The sequence below is a fragment of the Hypanus sabinus genome, chromosome 4 (genome assembly GCF_030144855.1).
Source record: "Hypanus sabinus isolate sHypSab1 chromosome 4, sHypSab1.hap1, whole genome shotgun sequence".
NCBI classification, from domain to species: domain Eukaryota; kingdom Metazoa; phylum Chordata; class Chondrichthyes; order Myliobatiformes; family Dasyatidae; genus Hypanus; species Hypanus sabinus.
The window spans coordinates 112052742-112068182 of NC_082709.1; the positions used below are offsets into that span (position 1 = coordinate 112052742).

The following is a 15441-nucleotide window of genomic DNA, read 5'->3' on the forward strand; positions in this document are numbered from 1 at the left end:
TCTCATGCCACTGTTTGAAAAAGATCAAGGGAGATGATATGCAGGTCAATTTCTATCCCTCAGCCTATGACCTCGAAAACAAATTACAAATTAGCCGATTATTAGCTCTGTTTGTCAAACTGGTGGACATGTTTAAATTACCATAGTGACTAGCATCAGAATCAGGTTTATTATCACTGGCATGTAACGTGAAATTTGGTAACTTTAGGAATAAAGCAATTTTGGATATCTAAAAACCATTAAAAGCCTTTTTTAAAGAAAAACTAAGATAGATAACCATAAGATAACAGTTTTATATTAGCAACAGACATACATTAAAAATTTGCATGTAGTAAGTATTTAAAGTGTTTTAATGGCATTAAATATACACAACCTATGAAAAATGTAAAATATTTGACTATTTTTGTGAAATGCAGTTTTAACAATATAAATAACATTGTCCAGCATTATATTCAAAAGTATCTCAACATTAAAACATTGTTCTCAACAACAAACTCTTTTCAAGTACAAAATTGCAGCAATTTCAGTTGCCTGCTTAAGATGGAGTCAGATGTTTAAAGTTTATAGTACCTAACCACATCATATTTAATGGTTTATAAAACTTGGCAAGGTGGTTGTGTTTTTCTTCATTAGGTTTTTGAAAATATGCAGGTGTGAAAATGAGGGCAGAATTATTGTGCAAGACTGCCAATCTAATACATCCACAATACCTAAGCCCACACATTCAGGATTCCCATCTAAGCATGTCATGAGCTTCTGGAGGCATCTGGTTTTATGAACAAAAAATTTTACATTTGCTATACAGAATTCATAAAACAATGTTTTATATAGTACATATTTACATGGAAAATAGCATTACATAATAGCATTTCAAAATTTTGTACACAAAAACTTAAAGGTTGAAAAACAATGATATAATGTAACTCAAATATTTCTGTACTTTAAATATGGCTGGAAGCAAGGAATTCAGAATGGAGGTCTTGAAAGGTAGTAAATTAAGAATTCCTTGTGCTCTTTAAGGTAGCATCATGAACTGTATTTGAAATCGTGTAGCTAAATGACTTACTCAGATGTACCAACAGTTAAGCTTGAAAAGATTACTAAGTGATATTGAGAGTGGTTATTCAGTAAAATGACTATTACCTTGCCTATTGGATGAGAATATGAACATTTCCTTTGGGATGCCTGGCACAAGTTGAAGTAGTCAGCCTTGCTCCAGCAGCACAATTAATATTGGGGACCTTCAAAGAATTTAACTCCAATATTTACGTGCTGCTAAGGCATTACTGACATCAGAAAGTTACAGTTGATGTCAACGGATAGTTTATGAAGAGATCAAGACGATACTCTAATGAACTTGCTGGATTATGCTCCCATGTTCATGTGGCAGCACAATATGGCCTGCATCTCCATACAACTCACAAACCATTATGTGCTGCTATATCACCACGGGATCCCTGAAGTTGTGAACTAAATCTTAAGAACTACAGGCCACCCCTGAGCTAAAAAGGCCTGCCTTATGGACACCTTTACATATGAATGAGCTCCTGTATTATATTCAAAAGATTTTTATATAGATATATTCATTCCCATGAAAGAACTAGGTTTCCCCCTTCTTTCCACAGTTACTGATTGTTCTTTAAGAGTCTTATGTGCTTTTGACACTGTTCATTACATACTCCAGAGGTATTGTTACCATAATCAAGTGATTAGCAGATTTTATGGCTTAAGGGTAAAATCAACTTGGATGTCTGTAAAAATGGAACCCATTTGTACCCAGGGAAGGCCTGTATTAAATATAGTTGGAAATAGGATCCATTGAAATATTGTGCAATCATTCAAATTTAAAGTCTTTACAGGTCATACACATTTAATTACAAGGATCCGTTTATAAAACTAGGGATACAAAACCAGCAATGATTAGAATACATTCCTCATGAAGTTAAATTACATCATTTATTAGGCCTACTCCTATCAACCTGCAAAATTCCATATGCAATGTGTAGTTTATTGAAATATTGTTCAGCTTAATAAAAAAAAATTCCTATACCTTAAATTTATCACAATTCTGAAAATTAAATTTGAGAATAAAAGGCAAATGATGCATAATATCTAAGCTAGTTAACATCAAAAACAGATTAACTGATCCCAGCAGAAACTGTCTTTTTCAGGATTTGTTTTATTACAAATTATTTTGCATCTTGAACAAAACAGCAGAGAAAAAAATTACCTTACACAAAGGAATTCACTTCCAAACAGGAAATATTTCACATACAAATCAGTAGAAGCAGAGTGATATAATGTAGTACCTTCACTTCAAATTAATGGACTGATTCAATCCAGACAAGTTGCTTGCTGTTTCATGTTTAGAAAGCCTCAAGCCAAATTTTAATGGTCAGAACTAAAGCAGGGAAATCCTCAAATTAGTACAAAGTTCGTAAATACACTCAGACCAAAACAGCACATTGCTTTGAGAAATGATAAATTATCAAGATTGCAATGTGATACTATTCCATCATGGTTTAAGTTGGTGGATAACACACAAGGATGCTAGAAATAAAAGCAGGCGCAGGCCACATGGCTCCTCATGTCGATGTTACCATCAAGTGCCCTGATCAGCTGCATCGTCATCTGATATGGGAATTGTAAGACATCTGACCACAAGTCCCTACAAAGGATTGAAAGGAATGCTGAGAGAATCATCAGGGTCTCTTCCATCTATCAGAGATATTCATCAGGAATGCTGCATTGTCAATGAAACAAATCATCTGTCCCACAATCTTTGACCCCTGCCATCAGGCAGGAGGTACCACAGCATTAGGTCAAGAACTGTTGGTCTGGGAAACAGATTTTCCCCCAGGTTGTAAGGCTACTGAACTTCTTGCCAGCCCCAGGTCTCATCACGCATTAAGGACCAATTATATTGTTTACTCTTTAAAGTTGTGTCATGTGCATCTGATTAATTGTTAATTTTCTAGTGATTATATTACTTCATGCATTGTGTAAGAACCAAATGTACTGTGTTGTGCAGCTCAGTGCAGAGGAACATTGTTTCATTTGATGGTATACATGTATATAGTTGAATGACAATAAACCAAACTTGAATGTCTACTGTCTTTCTGATAAGATCACAGTGGATCTTTCAGCCAAGTCCTATTTTCCTGCACTAAATCTACATCTCTAGGTCCTCAATATTTAAAAGTCTACTGATTTTAGTCTTAAACATACAAAACAATTAAGCCACCCCAGCCCTCTTGGCAAGTTAATTTAAAAAAAACAAAATCACTACCATCTGGATGAAGATTCTCATTTTTGTTCTGAATGGTTAACCAATTATTTTGAAATTACAATACCTAGCTCTGAACAGACAATGGGAGGATCAAATCTTCATCTATACTGTTAAAACTCCACACAAAAGTAATCCATTTCATTATAATCACCTTTTGTTCCAAGCTGTGGAAGCAAAGGCCCAGTTGCTTAATATCTTCTCCAATAACAAACATGCCACTCAAAAATCAACTCCTACTGACAGTATATTTTTCTTACATTACAAGAGACCTGTACTTAACACTCCAGATACAGTCCCACACTACACAAGGATTGTGCAAAAGGTCCAATATATAATTTGTCTTTCTAAATATTAGCTGCACTTACATATTACCCTTTGGCTGTTCATGTCAAGTACTTCCAAGTTTTTCTGAACATCAAAGTGTTTCAATCTCTCATCACTGAAAAATTACTCTGCCTTTCTATACAGTAGTGGATGTCCTATGTTTTCCCCACATTGTGTTCCATCTGAAATATTTAATTCAAGGGTACTCCAGTACAAACAGAAGGTACACAACATGAGAAGGGTATTTCATTATTCATATTTCACTTAAAATGCACCAAAAACATAGTCCACTCACGCAAGCAATTTTGATTGTAAACTATTATTGTAATTACATTTTAACGATAATGTTGCATTGGTCTTTACTGATGGGCATTCATGATGGACAGGTGTACAAGTGGAAGAGGATCTCTTCAGGTCAGAATATCAGGAATTCAAAATAGTGGTCATTAGGTTTTAGCAGTTAACACTCATGGGGAGAGGACGAGAGAACAAGAGCACATCCAATTAAAGCAGCAATTTTAGTTTACATTTTATTAAGCTGGTGGTCACATTGAATCCATTCTGTATTTTTGGTCCCTGGTTCAACTTACTGTAGCAGTTGTCATTATGCAGCTATGAAGGCGAAGTTGTATTTTCCAACACTCCTGGGGCCATTTTTACATTTAAAACTGGCTTTCCCTGCAAACCAAGGAGAGAAAGCAAAATCAGTAGAGTTTTTGGACTAAAGTCCTAACTAAAGTGAACATTTTGCAAAAAAAAAAATGCAATATGCATATTTCATTGAATTTCTGCACCTCTAATCCCAACCTGAGAACCGCAAAACAGAAACACCACTACATAATTACAGCACAAACACGAGGAAATCTGCAGATGCTGGAAATTCAAGCAACACACACAAAAAGCTGGTGGAACGCAGTAGGCCAGGCACAATCTATACGAAGAAGTACAGTTGATGTTTCGGGCCGAGACCCTTCGTCAGGACTAACTGAAAGAAAAGATAGTAAGAGATTTGAGAGGGGGAGGGGGAAATCTGAAATGATAGCAGACAGGAGGGAGACGGATAAAGCTAAGAGCTGGAAAGGTGATTGGCAAAAGGGATACACAGCTGGAGAAAGGAAAGGATCATGGGACAGGAGGCCTGGGGAGAAAGAAAGGGGGAGGGGAGCACCAGAGGGAGATGGAGAACAGGCAAGGAGTGATTGTGAGAGGGGCAGAGAGAGGAAAAAAAGGAGAGGTGGGGGAGAAGAGGGAATAATAAATAAGGGATGGGTAAGAAGGGGAGGGGAGCATTAATGGAAGTTAGAGAAATCAATGTTCATGCCATCAGGTTGGAGGCTACCCAGTTGGAATACAAGGTGTTGTTCTTCCAACCTGAGTGTGTCTTCATCTTGACAGTAGAGGAGGCAATGGATAGGCATATCAGAATGGGAATGGGATGTGGAATTAAAATGTGTGGCCACTGGGAGGTCCTGCTTTCTCTGGTGGACAGAGCGCAGGTGTTCAGCAAAATAGCTTCCCAGTCTGCGTCGGGTCTTACCAATATACAGAAGGACTGTCTGGGGTCCTGAATGGTGGTGAGGAAGGAAGTGTAAGGGCAGGTGTAGCACTTGTTCCTCTTACAAAGATAAGTGCCAGGAGGGAGATCAGTGGGAAGGGATGGGTGGGACGAATGGACAAGGGAGTCGCATAGGGAGCGATCCCTGCGGAAAGCAGGGGGGGGGGGGTAGGGAAAGATGTGCTTGGTAGTGGGATTCCGTTGGAGGTGGCAGAAATTAGAGAATTATATGTTGAACCCAGAGGCTGGTGGGGTGGTTAGGCGAGGATAAGGGGAACCCTATGCAGAGTGGGATAGGAGATGGAGTGGGATATCCTAGGAGATGTCTTCCTTTTTTAAAGAAAGGGGCTTCCCTTCCTGCACCATCAACTCTGCTCTCAAACTCATCTCTCCCATTTCATGCACATCTGCTCTCACCCGTTCCATCCGTCACCCCACTTGGGATAGGGTTTCCCTTGTCCTCACCTACAACCCCACCAGCCTCTGGGTCCAACATATAATTCTCCGTAACTTCCTCTCCCCCCAATTTTTTCCTCTCTGCCCCGCTCACAATCACTCCTTGCCTGCTCTCCATCTCCCTCTGGTGCTCCCCACACCTTTCTTTCTCCCCAGGCCTCCTGTCTCATAATCCTTTCCCTTCTCTTGCTCTGTATCCCTTTTGCCAATCAACTTTCCAGCTACGTTTTATCCCTTCCCCTCCTGTCTTCTCCTATCATTTCAGATTTCCCCCTACCCCTCTCAAATCTCTTACTATCTTTTCTTTCAGTTAGTCCTGACGAAGGGTCTCGGCCCAAAACGTCGACTGTACTTCTTCCTATAGATGCTGCTTGGCCTGCTGCGTTCCATCAGCATTTTGTGCATGTTACATTATTACAGGGTTTACAATCCATATACCAGCATGATGGTGTAGTAGTAAGCACAGAGCCAGTGTATCAATCCTCACTGCTGCCTCCCCATGACCACCTGTGTTTCACCCAGGTGCTCCAGTATTCTCCCATCATTCCTTGCTGGTTAGCAAATTAATGGGTCATTGTAAATTGTCTCGTGATTAGGCCAGGGTCAAGTAAGTGGGTTTCTGGGTGGCACCTTTCATTAGCCTGCAAGGAGCTGATGGTATCTCTAAAATAAAATGCATCAGATTTTTGGGACCATCCAACCCCTTAAGCACGAATCATCTCAAGCTGATCCAGAGTATGGTAGGATTATAATTTACGTTGCTGGAGAAATGCAGCAAATTCAAATAGACAGAATGCATACTTAAGTTTTCTATGAACATAACATCTTTATTTTTGATTTGAAAACCACATGCTTAGACTAATGGCAAAGGGGGAAAAAGGGACAGAGATAAAATAAAAGGGGTAGAGATGAAATAAAAGGCTGCAGATAAATAATTGCAAGAGCCGGCAAACCAAACAGAGTTAACTTCCCAGCTTTTCTACAATGAGCCTGGCAATTAAGATGTAGCAATTTTTCCAGAGGCGGTTTTGAGAAAGCAAATTGTTACAGCAGTGGGAATACAATTCTCACCACCTAATTTTAAAGCAATTTACAAGTTAAAACTTTAAACACATATCCAATGCAAGCATTGATATCAAGTTATTTGTTACCTTAAAGGGGAACAGCAAGAGGATGTTTGAAAATCAATGTTTTGCATGAACAAAATGTTACAAATTTTTAAAATTGCAGAAAATAAGCAGTTGCATGATCTTAAATATTATCCTACTCAATGTTGGATATTGATATTACAGAATGCAGTTTAGAAGTTTTGAGCCAAATACAGTTGAATACTTGTTCATAAACCAACTACACTGATTGAAAATACACAGCATCTGCACAACTTTGGAAATACACAGGTCAGACAGCAACTATGCTGTGAGAAAGATTTGTTTCAGGATGAAGATATTTGGTCAGATCTGAGTAAATTTAGAAAGATTAATGCTTAAAGTTGCATAAAAGCAGAGTAAGGAAAAACAGGGTGCAGTCCAAGAGAAGATGAATGACACAGACCAACAATGTCAGAGAGGGTGAAGATGGTTTGTTAGTGGCAGCTGATCTCTATAAAAGTGGAATTAGAATAAAACATGAGAAATAAAGAACCGCATGCTAGAACAGAGAGAACCAAACAGCAACTGCAGAGAATATGAAATAAAGAGGAATGCAGGTAAACCTCAGAATGTCAGATAGCATCTATCGAGAAAGAAAAACTGAGTTATATCAGAATTGGCCAAAGATTTAAAGCAAAAGCAAAGAACTGCAGATACAAGGTCTAAACTATAAACATAATCCAATGAGGTAGAATAGAGAACTTCTATGAACTACATTGTACATGATTAAATCCAGATACAATCTATCCCTGCATTCTGGGGAAATGCCGTCCTTATTGACCTAAAAATTCAGATAAGATATTGGGAACAAGTACTGTTCAATGCAAAATATTTGATTTCAACTAGTTTTTTGAAATATTATATGTCCTGCAATGCCAACCTGTACACCTGCTCTTTAATGCAAATATTTAATCAATCATCATCAGCAACTTAATGTACAAAATCACTGACACAATCAAGATATGCGATCTAAGTGACTTTGACCATTGGTGCCAGATGGGGTGATTTGAAAATCTAGAAACTGCTGATCTCCTGGGATTTCAGCACACACCAGTCTCTGGTTTACAGAAAATGGTGCAGAAAAACAAAAAAAAAACCCACAAATATCCAGTGAGCAGCAGTTCTGTACGTGAAAATGTCTTGTTAATGAAGGGGGGTGGATTTGGATGGAGGCATGTACATATATACACACACAAAATCCTCCTACATGCTACTTCATTACCACCTTCCATTTGGCCAACAAGTGATGTCACCAGCACAATTAAATAACACATTGGAGCTGTACTTCACCTCACAATCTTAAGTATAAGTAAGGCAGAGGCCAAGTACACAGCCCTGTGGTCCCCCTGTGCTGATGGTGAGTGTGGAGATGTTGTTGTCTATTTGTACTAACTGAGGGTGGGGGTGGTCTGCCAGTGAAGAAATTGAGGAACCAGTTGCACAGGGAGGTCCTAAGGCACAGATCTTTGATCTTAATTATAAATTGAGGGGATGGTAGTGTTGAACTATAGTTAATGATGAAAAGATTCTTGATATATGCATCTTCATTATCCAGGTGTTCCAGAGCAGTGAAGAGCCAATGAAATGGCATCTGCTGTTGCCCTATTGTGATCATGTAAATACCTCTTGATTTTTACCTGCTTTTATTTTTTTTTCAGGCTATTCCCTTTTTCATTGCAATTCATTCTAATCAATATCATCATTCATGCTCTTCGTCTTTCCTAAACACAACCTTTAAAGTTATAACCATATAACAATTACAGCACGGCCCTTCTAGTCCGTGCTGAATGCTTACTCTCACTTAGTCCCACCGACCTGCAATCAGCCCATAACCCTCCATTCCTTTCCTGTCCATATACCTATCCAATTTTACTTTAAATGACAATACCAAACCTGCCTCTACCACTTCTACTGGAAACTCATTCCACACAGCTACCACTCTGAGTAAAGAAATTCCCCCTCGTGTTACCCTTAAACTTTTGCCCCCTAATTCTCAACTCATGTCCTCTTGTTTGAATCTCCCCTACTCTCAATGGAAAAAGCCTATCCACGTCAACTCTATCCATCCCCCTCATAATTTTAAATACCTCTATCAAATCCCCCCTCAACCTTCTATGCTCCAAAGAATAAAGACCTAACTTGTTCAACCTCTCTCTGTAATTTAGGTGCTGAAACCCAGGTAACATTCTAGTAAATCTCTTCTGTACTCTCTCTATTTTGTTGACATCTTTCCTGTAATTTGGTGACCAGAACTGTACACAATTCTCCAAATTTGGCCTTACTGATGCCTTGTACAATTTTAACATTACATCCCAACTCCTATACTCAGTGCTCTGATTTATAAAGGTCAGCATACCAAAAGCTTTCTTCACCACCCTATCCACATGAGATTCCACCTTCAGGGAACTATGCACCATGATTCCTAAATCACTCTGTCCTACTGCATTCTTCAATGCCCTACCATTTACCATGTATGTCCTATTTTGATTATTCCTACCAAGATGTAGCACCTCACACTTATCAGCATCAGCAATACACCAATCCTCCTGCACCATCCCCGTTTCTAATGACATTTGACATATTTCTGTCAGAGCCCCTGCTATTTCTACACCAACTTCCCTCAAGGTCCTAGGGAATATCCTGTAGGGACGCAGAGATTAATTCACTTTTATATTCCTTAAAAGTGCCAGCACTTCCTCCTCTTTAATCGTCATAGTTTCCATAACTTCTCTACTTGTTTCCCTTACCTTACACAATTCAATATCCTTCTCCTTAGTGAATACCGAAGAAGAAATTGTTCAAAATCTCCCCCATCTCTACTGGCTCCACACATAGCTGTCCACTCTGATTCTCTAAGGGACCAATTTTATCCCTCACTATCTATTTGCTATTAATATAGCTGTAGAAAGCCTTTGGATTTATTTTCACCTTACTTGCCAAAGCAACCTCATATCTTCTTTCAGCTTTTCAAATTTTTCTTAAGATTCTTTTTACATTCTTTATATTCCTCGAGCACCTCACTTACTCCATGCTGCCTATATTTACTGTAGATCTCTCTCTTTTTCCTAACCAAGTTTCCAATAACCCTTGAAAACTATGGCTCTCTCAAACTTTTAACTTTCCTTTCAACCTAACAGGAACATAAAGATTCTGTACCCTCAAAATTTCTCCTTTAAATGACTTCCATTTCTCTATTACATCCTTCCCATAAAACAAATTGTCCCAATCCACTCCTTCTAAATCCTTTCACACCTCCTCAAAGTTAGCCTTTCTCCAATCAAAAATCTCAACCCTGGGTCCAGTCCTATCCTCCATAATTATATTGAAACTAATGGCATTGTGATCACTGGACTTTTGACTGATCACAAAGTTGCATCATACTGTGGGTATCATGATAATGTACAGTTAGCGCGATGCTTTTACAGCTTGAGGCAGGGTTCAATTAAGTCATCTTAAAGTAGTTTGTATGTTCCTCCCCATGGGTGTGTGAGATTCCTCCAACATTCCAAAGATGTACTGGTTAGTAGGTTAACTAGCCTGCGATTAGGCTAGGGTTAAATAGGTGGTGCAGCTCATTGAGCCAGAACAGCCTGTTCCATGCTGTATCCCTAAAATAAATAAAAAGAACCTCACATGGTTAATTGCATTTGCAGCTCACCAACCTCATTGAGTACATTTACAGGCAAATAGAAGTGTGCTTCTTGTTCTTTGCATTCTATTTGTTCGGTTCTCTGTTCTGGCTGCTATTTCTCTTTAATCCAAGCACAATGCACCCTAATTTTAATGAGCAAATTCAACAGATCCTCTTGTGCAAAGATATAGACAGATACTGCATGGATGAGTGTGGCGGGTAACGTCAGCTAATACAATTCTGATATTGGGAAAAAGGGCAAACATGTCAATAAAATATGAAAATGCAATTTTTCAGGCCGTTTTTCCCACCTGATTTACACTGGGTAAAATTAAATTGGAACACATAGCACCTAAAAACAGGCACATCATCTAATTTTTAGACTAGAATCCTTCCTTTGGATATTTTTGATACAGTGGTGCGACACAGCCTGACCACGTTGTTTATAAGTGTCTCCTGCTATACATTATTGCAAAGAAATGTAATATCAGTACTCCCATGAGGTTAAAGATGGCTATATTAGGATTGTTTACTGGTTTTTCTAGTTTACTTTTTGGGCAGGGAGATAAAGTAAACAGTAAAAATAGCATCTTGATAAAATTGGACTTTAATGCTGTATTGAAGTCAAAAAATCCTGAAATGCAAAACATAATGTAAACATCCTGGTTTGTGGGTACTTTTACATTTTATATTAAACAAAATGAATATAAAGACAAAAATCTGCAGTATGATTTTAAGTATGAGTTCTGTACTTATACCATTTCTCCTCTCAACTACTAGATCAAGAAATAATTGAAATCATCCTTCATTGGTTTGCTATTTGTGAAGTAAAGTTAGTTGCCAAGTTTATCTACATTACAGTGGTCTGTCTAAAAATAATTTAGTCATTGCAAAATAATTGGGAAATTACTCTAAAGAAATATTAACTTGCAATACTGCACAGAGAACAAAATACTGTGCTAATTATATATAGTTTTGTGACTGAGGAATAAGAATTTAACCAAATTTAAAATCCCTGCTCAGCTTTATTCTTCTTAACTAGGATTCATTTTTGCTTTATCCGTCTTGTACACAGTAATTGATTAGTGCAAATAATCTAATATCACTGCAAGTTCCGTTTCAAGAAAAGCAGTTCCTACTGCTACAAGTAACCTAGAGTTCGAATCTTGCATCGTGTAGTTAGCCAATACCTGTAGTATTATCTAACCAAATTTTGTGCATACAAGGTTTAGCTCTTGTTGTCAAGAGTAATTCAGTGATGAGTAGTTCCCTGTTGATCACAATAGCACATTTACTGGCCATTTGTTCTAAATGTAGGGCTCTAGCCCTAAAAGTTCACCTGTTCACTAAGCCATAGATAACTGGAACTAGGAAGTATAAAGCAGCACTACTGGAAGCTTTCTCTGCTGAAATGCATAATTAAATGCAAGGAAGAGAGCTCTTTTGTACGCATTTTATTTATTTTTCTTATTACATAGAAGGGTTTTTTCCTATCAAACAGAAATCCCACGAATCCCATTTCCTGTCTTATTTCCCATCTCATGCTCAATTCTCCTACCATGGACCTATCTAGGTCTAATTTACAGCATCAATTAATCTCCCAACTACCATGGATACATTTGCTCATCATTGTGAACCCAGTAGAAAGGAGAAGATAACCTGCTGAAGTGTCTCAGCTGAAACATTGACTGTACTCTTTTCCATAGATGCTGCCTGGCCTGCTGAGTTCCTCCAGCATTTAGAGTGGGTTGCTTGAATTTCCAGCACCAGATTTTCTCTTGTTTGAAATAGAAGATAGTCTTTATTGTTTGGAGATCACACATCTGTCACCAGTGTTAAAAAACCTTCATTTCCAGATATACTGATACTCTCTCCTGGGTGTCTGTGTAGGGAAGAATCCTACACTGACATGTTTCTCAGAGAGCCACTAATGAAGTTTCAAAAACAAAAAGATGCAAGTAGATTTCAATTGTAAAACGTTGAATGAGTGATAAGGAACAAATTATATCAGTCCAGATTTGCTCTACACAGTAAAATGTCTGATGCATGCCTGCAGTGCAAGAAATTACTAGGCTTTCCCAAATTGTGCACATAATGAAAAAAATGCCAAGGCATGAAAAATCACTTACACCTGCAAATGTAACATGCAATCTAATTTTAGGCAAGTGGATCTATACTACCACAGTTGAAATTAATACAATAAGCATCACCTCTAATTTATCCATTATCAAAATTTAATATTGTCTTCAACTGTAAACTGTTACACAATCCCCAATGAAAATTTACAGGAGATTGGGTGCTTAAGCAGCTATTCAGTAGGGAGTTAGAGTTAACACATATTTAACTCTAACTTTCTACTGAACAGCTGCTTAAGCACACCATCACCTATGATTTTTCATTGAGGATTGTTACGGACGGGGGGGGGGGGGGGTGGGACGGGGAGACAGACACACACACACGTATGTACTGGATTAGTATCCAAATGTCTGTTCTTTTAACTGAAACAAATTCAAACTGCGTTATGAAAGCAGGGATATTTAAATAGTTAAATAATCTGAAGTAAGCAACTAGCACTAGTTATAGACTACAAAACTACAGGATTGTCATAAAGTACCATCTGGCCCACTAGGGAGCCTTAGGAAAGAAATCTGCCATCGATACGCAGCCTGGGTTTATTTGACTCTACACCTACGATAATATGGTTGATTCTTAATTGTCTTTTAAAATGGTCCAACACACAAAGCTCCTTTACATATATCTGAGTTGAACACATTGTCATGAGGAAAATCTCTGTTCTAAAAAGGTACTATATTCAATCATTTTACCATCATCCCATTTCTAGAGGTACTAGATCAGGGGTGGGCAAACTTTCTGACTTGTGGACCACAAAAGCCACAAAGGGTTCTAAAATTTGACAGGGGCAGATGGACGAAGTGTTTTGGTAATACACCTCATAAGAGAAAATAAAACATCATGGGATATGTAGAAAACATGTGCTTTAATTTCAATTGAAAATGAACAAATGCATTACAACAAAATATCTGTCTTTGAAGTCCCATGGTATTTAGCTATTTATTGAAATGACTTTTAAAACACTGAAAATTAAATGAATAAAATACAGCTTTTTTTAATAGTAACAGTTATTATTTTAAAGCACTGAAAATTCTGTTATCCTTCAAGATATTATCATCATCACTCTCCTCCTGACTGTCTTTATTTCAAAAACGGTAGGAGATGCAGGTCTACTTGTCCTGCTCCTTCTTATTCAATTGTCCCCTGTGCCAAAACTCAACAATGACCAGCACAAGGACAGAACAGTGACAGCGCGCCAGTATGCGGTGTGCGTTATTTGATCTGGAGCGCATTTTTTATTTTGAGAACGTACGTGCACCTGCGCACTACTCATGTCCATCACTTAACAGAAATGACATGTAACATGTAAGGCTTATTGAAAAAATATTTTCAAATGCATTTTTTTACATAACACAACAAAGAAACTTATTTTTAATTTCAGTGGGAACAGTGTTGTTGGTCTCCCTTTTTAGCCAGCGCATCAAAGTCTGGATTTAGTTTTGTTGTGGCGATTTCTCAGGATGGATCTGAGGTGTTGGTCAGTTAACTTGGATCTGTGGCTGGCTTTGTTGATGTTCATGACGCTGAACGCTTGTTCACACAAATAGGTAGAGCCGAACAAAGAGTAAAGCGCAAATGTGGAGTAATACGCTGCACCTCAACAAAGGTCAATGTATATAGAGTGCGTCATCTATTGGGAAAACGCCAGAATTGCGGGGAAAAAACGTTAACAAGGTTTATTAATATAATTTCATCAAGTTCCGCGGGCCGGATTAAAAAGCTTAACGGGCCGCATATGGCCCCCGGGCCGTAGTTTGCCCATTCCTGTACTAGATCCAATTCATTTGACTATTCTCCCATTGCAGTGTATCATTTTTTCTTAAACTTGTGATTTGCCTCAACTACTCCTCTGTTCATGATTGACTGTTCATTCCACCATGGCTAACATGTCAGTCTCCATATCTAATGGACAATTCTCCACAATTTCCTCCATCTCCAACACCATGTCACCACCAGGCTCCTCTTCACTACAGCTCTCAGGCTTCCAAAAGGACTATTCAGTTTTGATTCACATCTAGTAACACTTACTTTCCTCCTCCCAGAACCTTCACATAAAATACAATCCTTTTACTACTACTATTCTCATGAAACAGGGACACAAATAATCCATCCAGAAGAAGCAGCAGCAATTCACTCAATTTCCAATTTACGAGATTCCAGACTGAAATCCATTTTAAAAGATATGGACGATAATTTTAAGTAGTTTACAGATTAATATTTCAAATGTAGAAAATGCATTTTAGAAAAAAGTTGCACTTGCACAGCACTAAACCTTGTAGTCAAACACTACAACAGAATTTAAACAGGCTCTAGTGTTTTATTTTAATATGCACATTGCTGACAACATCTCAAAGAGCATAATTCTGGTGTTTTTTCAATCATGGAAAAAAGTTATAGCTCATTTCCAACTGTGTGGTTATAATGGGATTACCAATCTCCTTCTCAATATATCCGCAGAACATTTCACTATATGAGTCTATACATTCAGGGTACTTTCTTTCAACATTAACATGTCCCATAGCTCAATGACAAATTTCAGACACACAATTAATAATGTACAACTTGCAGTTTTAGTTCTAATATTAAATTAAATTCAATAGCAAATTTATTTGCAAATAGTTTTGAAATGGGCAGCTAAATTGAGAAACATATGCACTTTAATTTCAACTATTATCATTCTTGGCATAATGGCACAGCAGTGTCTACATTTTGAGGAGATTGAGGCATGCAACGCTACCCACCCCTATTCTAACAACCATCAAGAGTATCCTATCTGGTTGCATCATTGTGTGTATGGAAGCTGCATGGCATCGGACCACAGGACCCCACACAGGACAGTAAAAAATCTCGAGAGGATTACTGGGGTCTCTCTCCCAACTATTTGTGACATTTACTGGGAGTATTG

The 15441-nt window shown here is 38.0% G+C and overlaps 1 long non-coding RNA gene across 3 annotated transcripts in view; it reads right to left on the reverse strand.

Moving 5' to 3' along the window:
* Positions 1–332: 332 nt before the first annotated feature.
* The window catches only part of LOC132393107 (uncharacterized), a 35196-nt gene continuing 20087 nt past the window's right edge, over positions 333–15441 (reverse strand). For all 3 annotated transcript variants that reach the window (XR_009511748.1, XR_009511750.1, XR_009511749.1), the window contains one exon: positions 333–4291. This is a non-coding gene — a long non-coding RNA (uncharacterized LOC132393107). The remainder of the gene's footprint in view (positions 4292–15441) is intronic.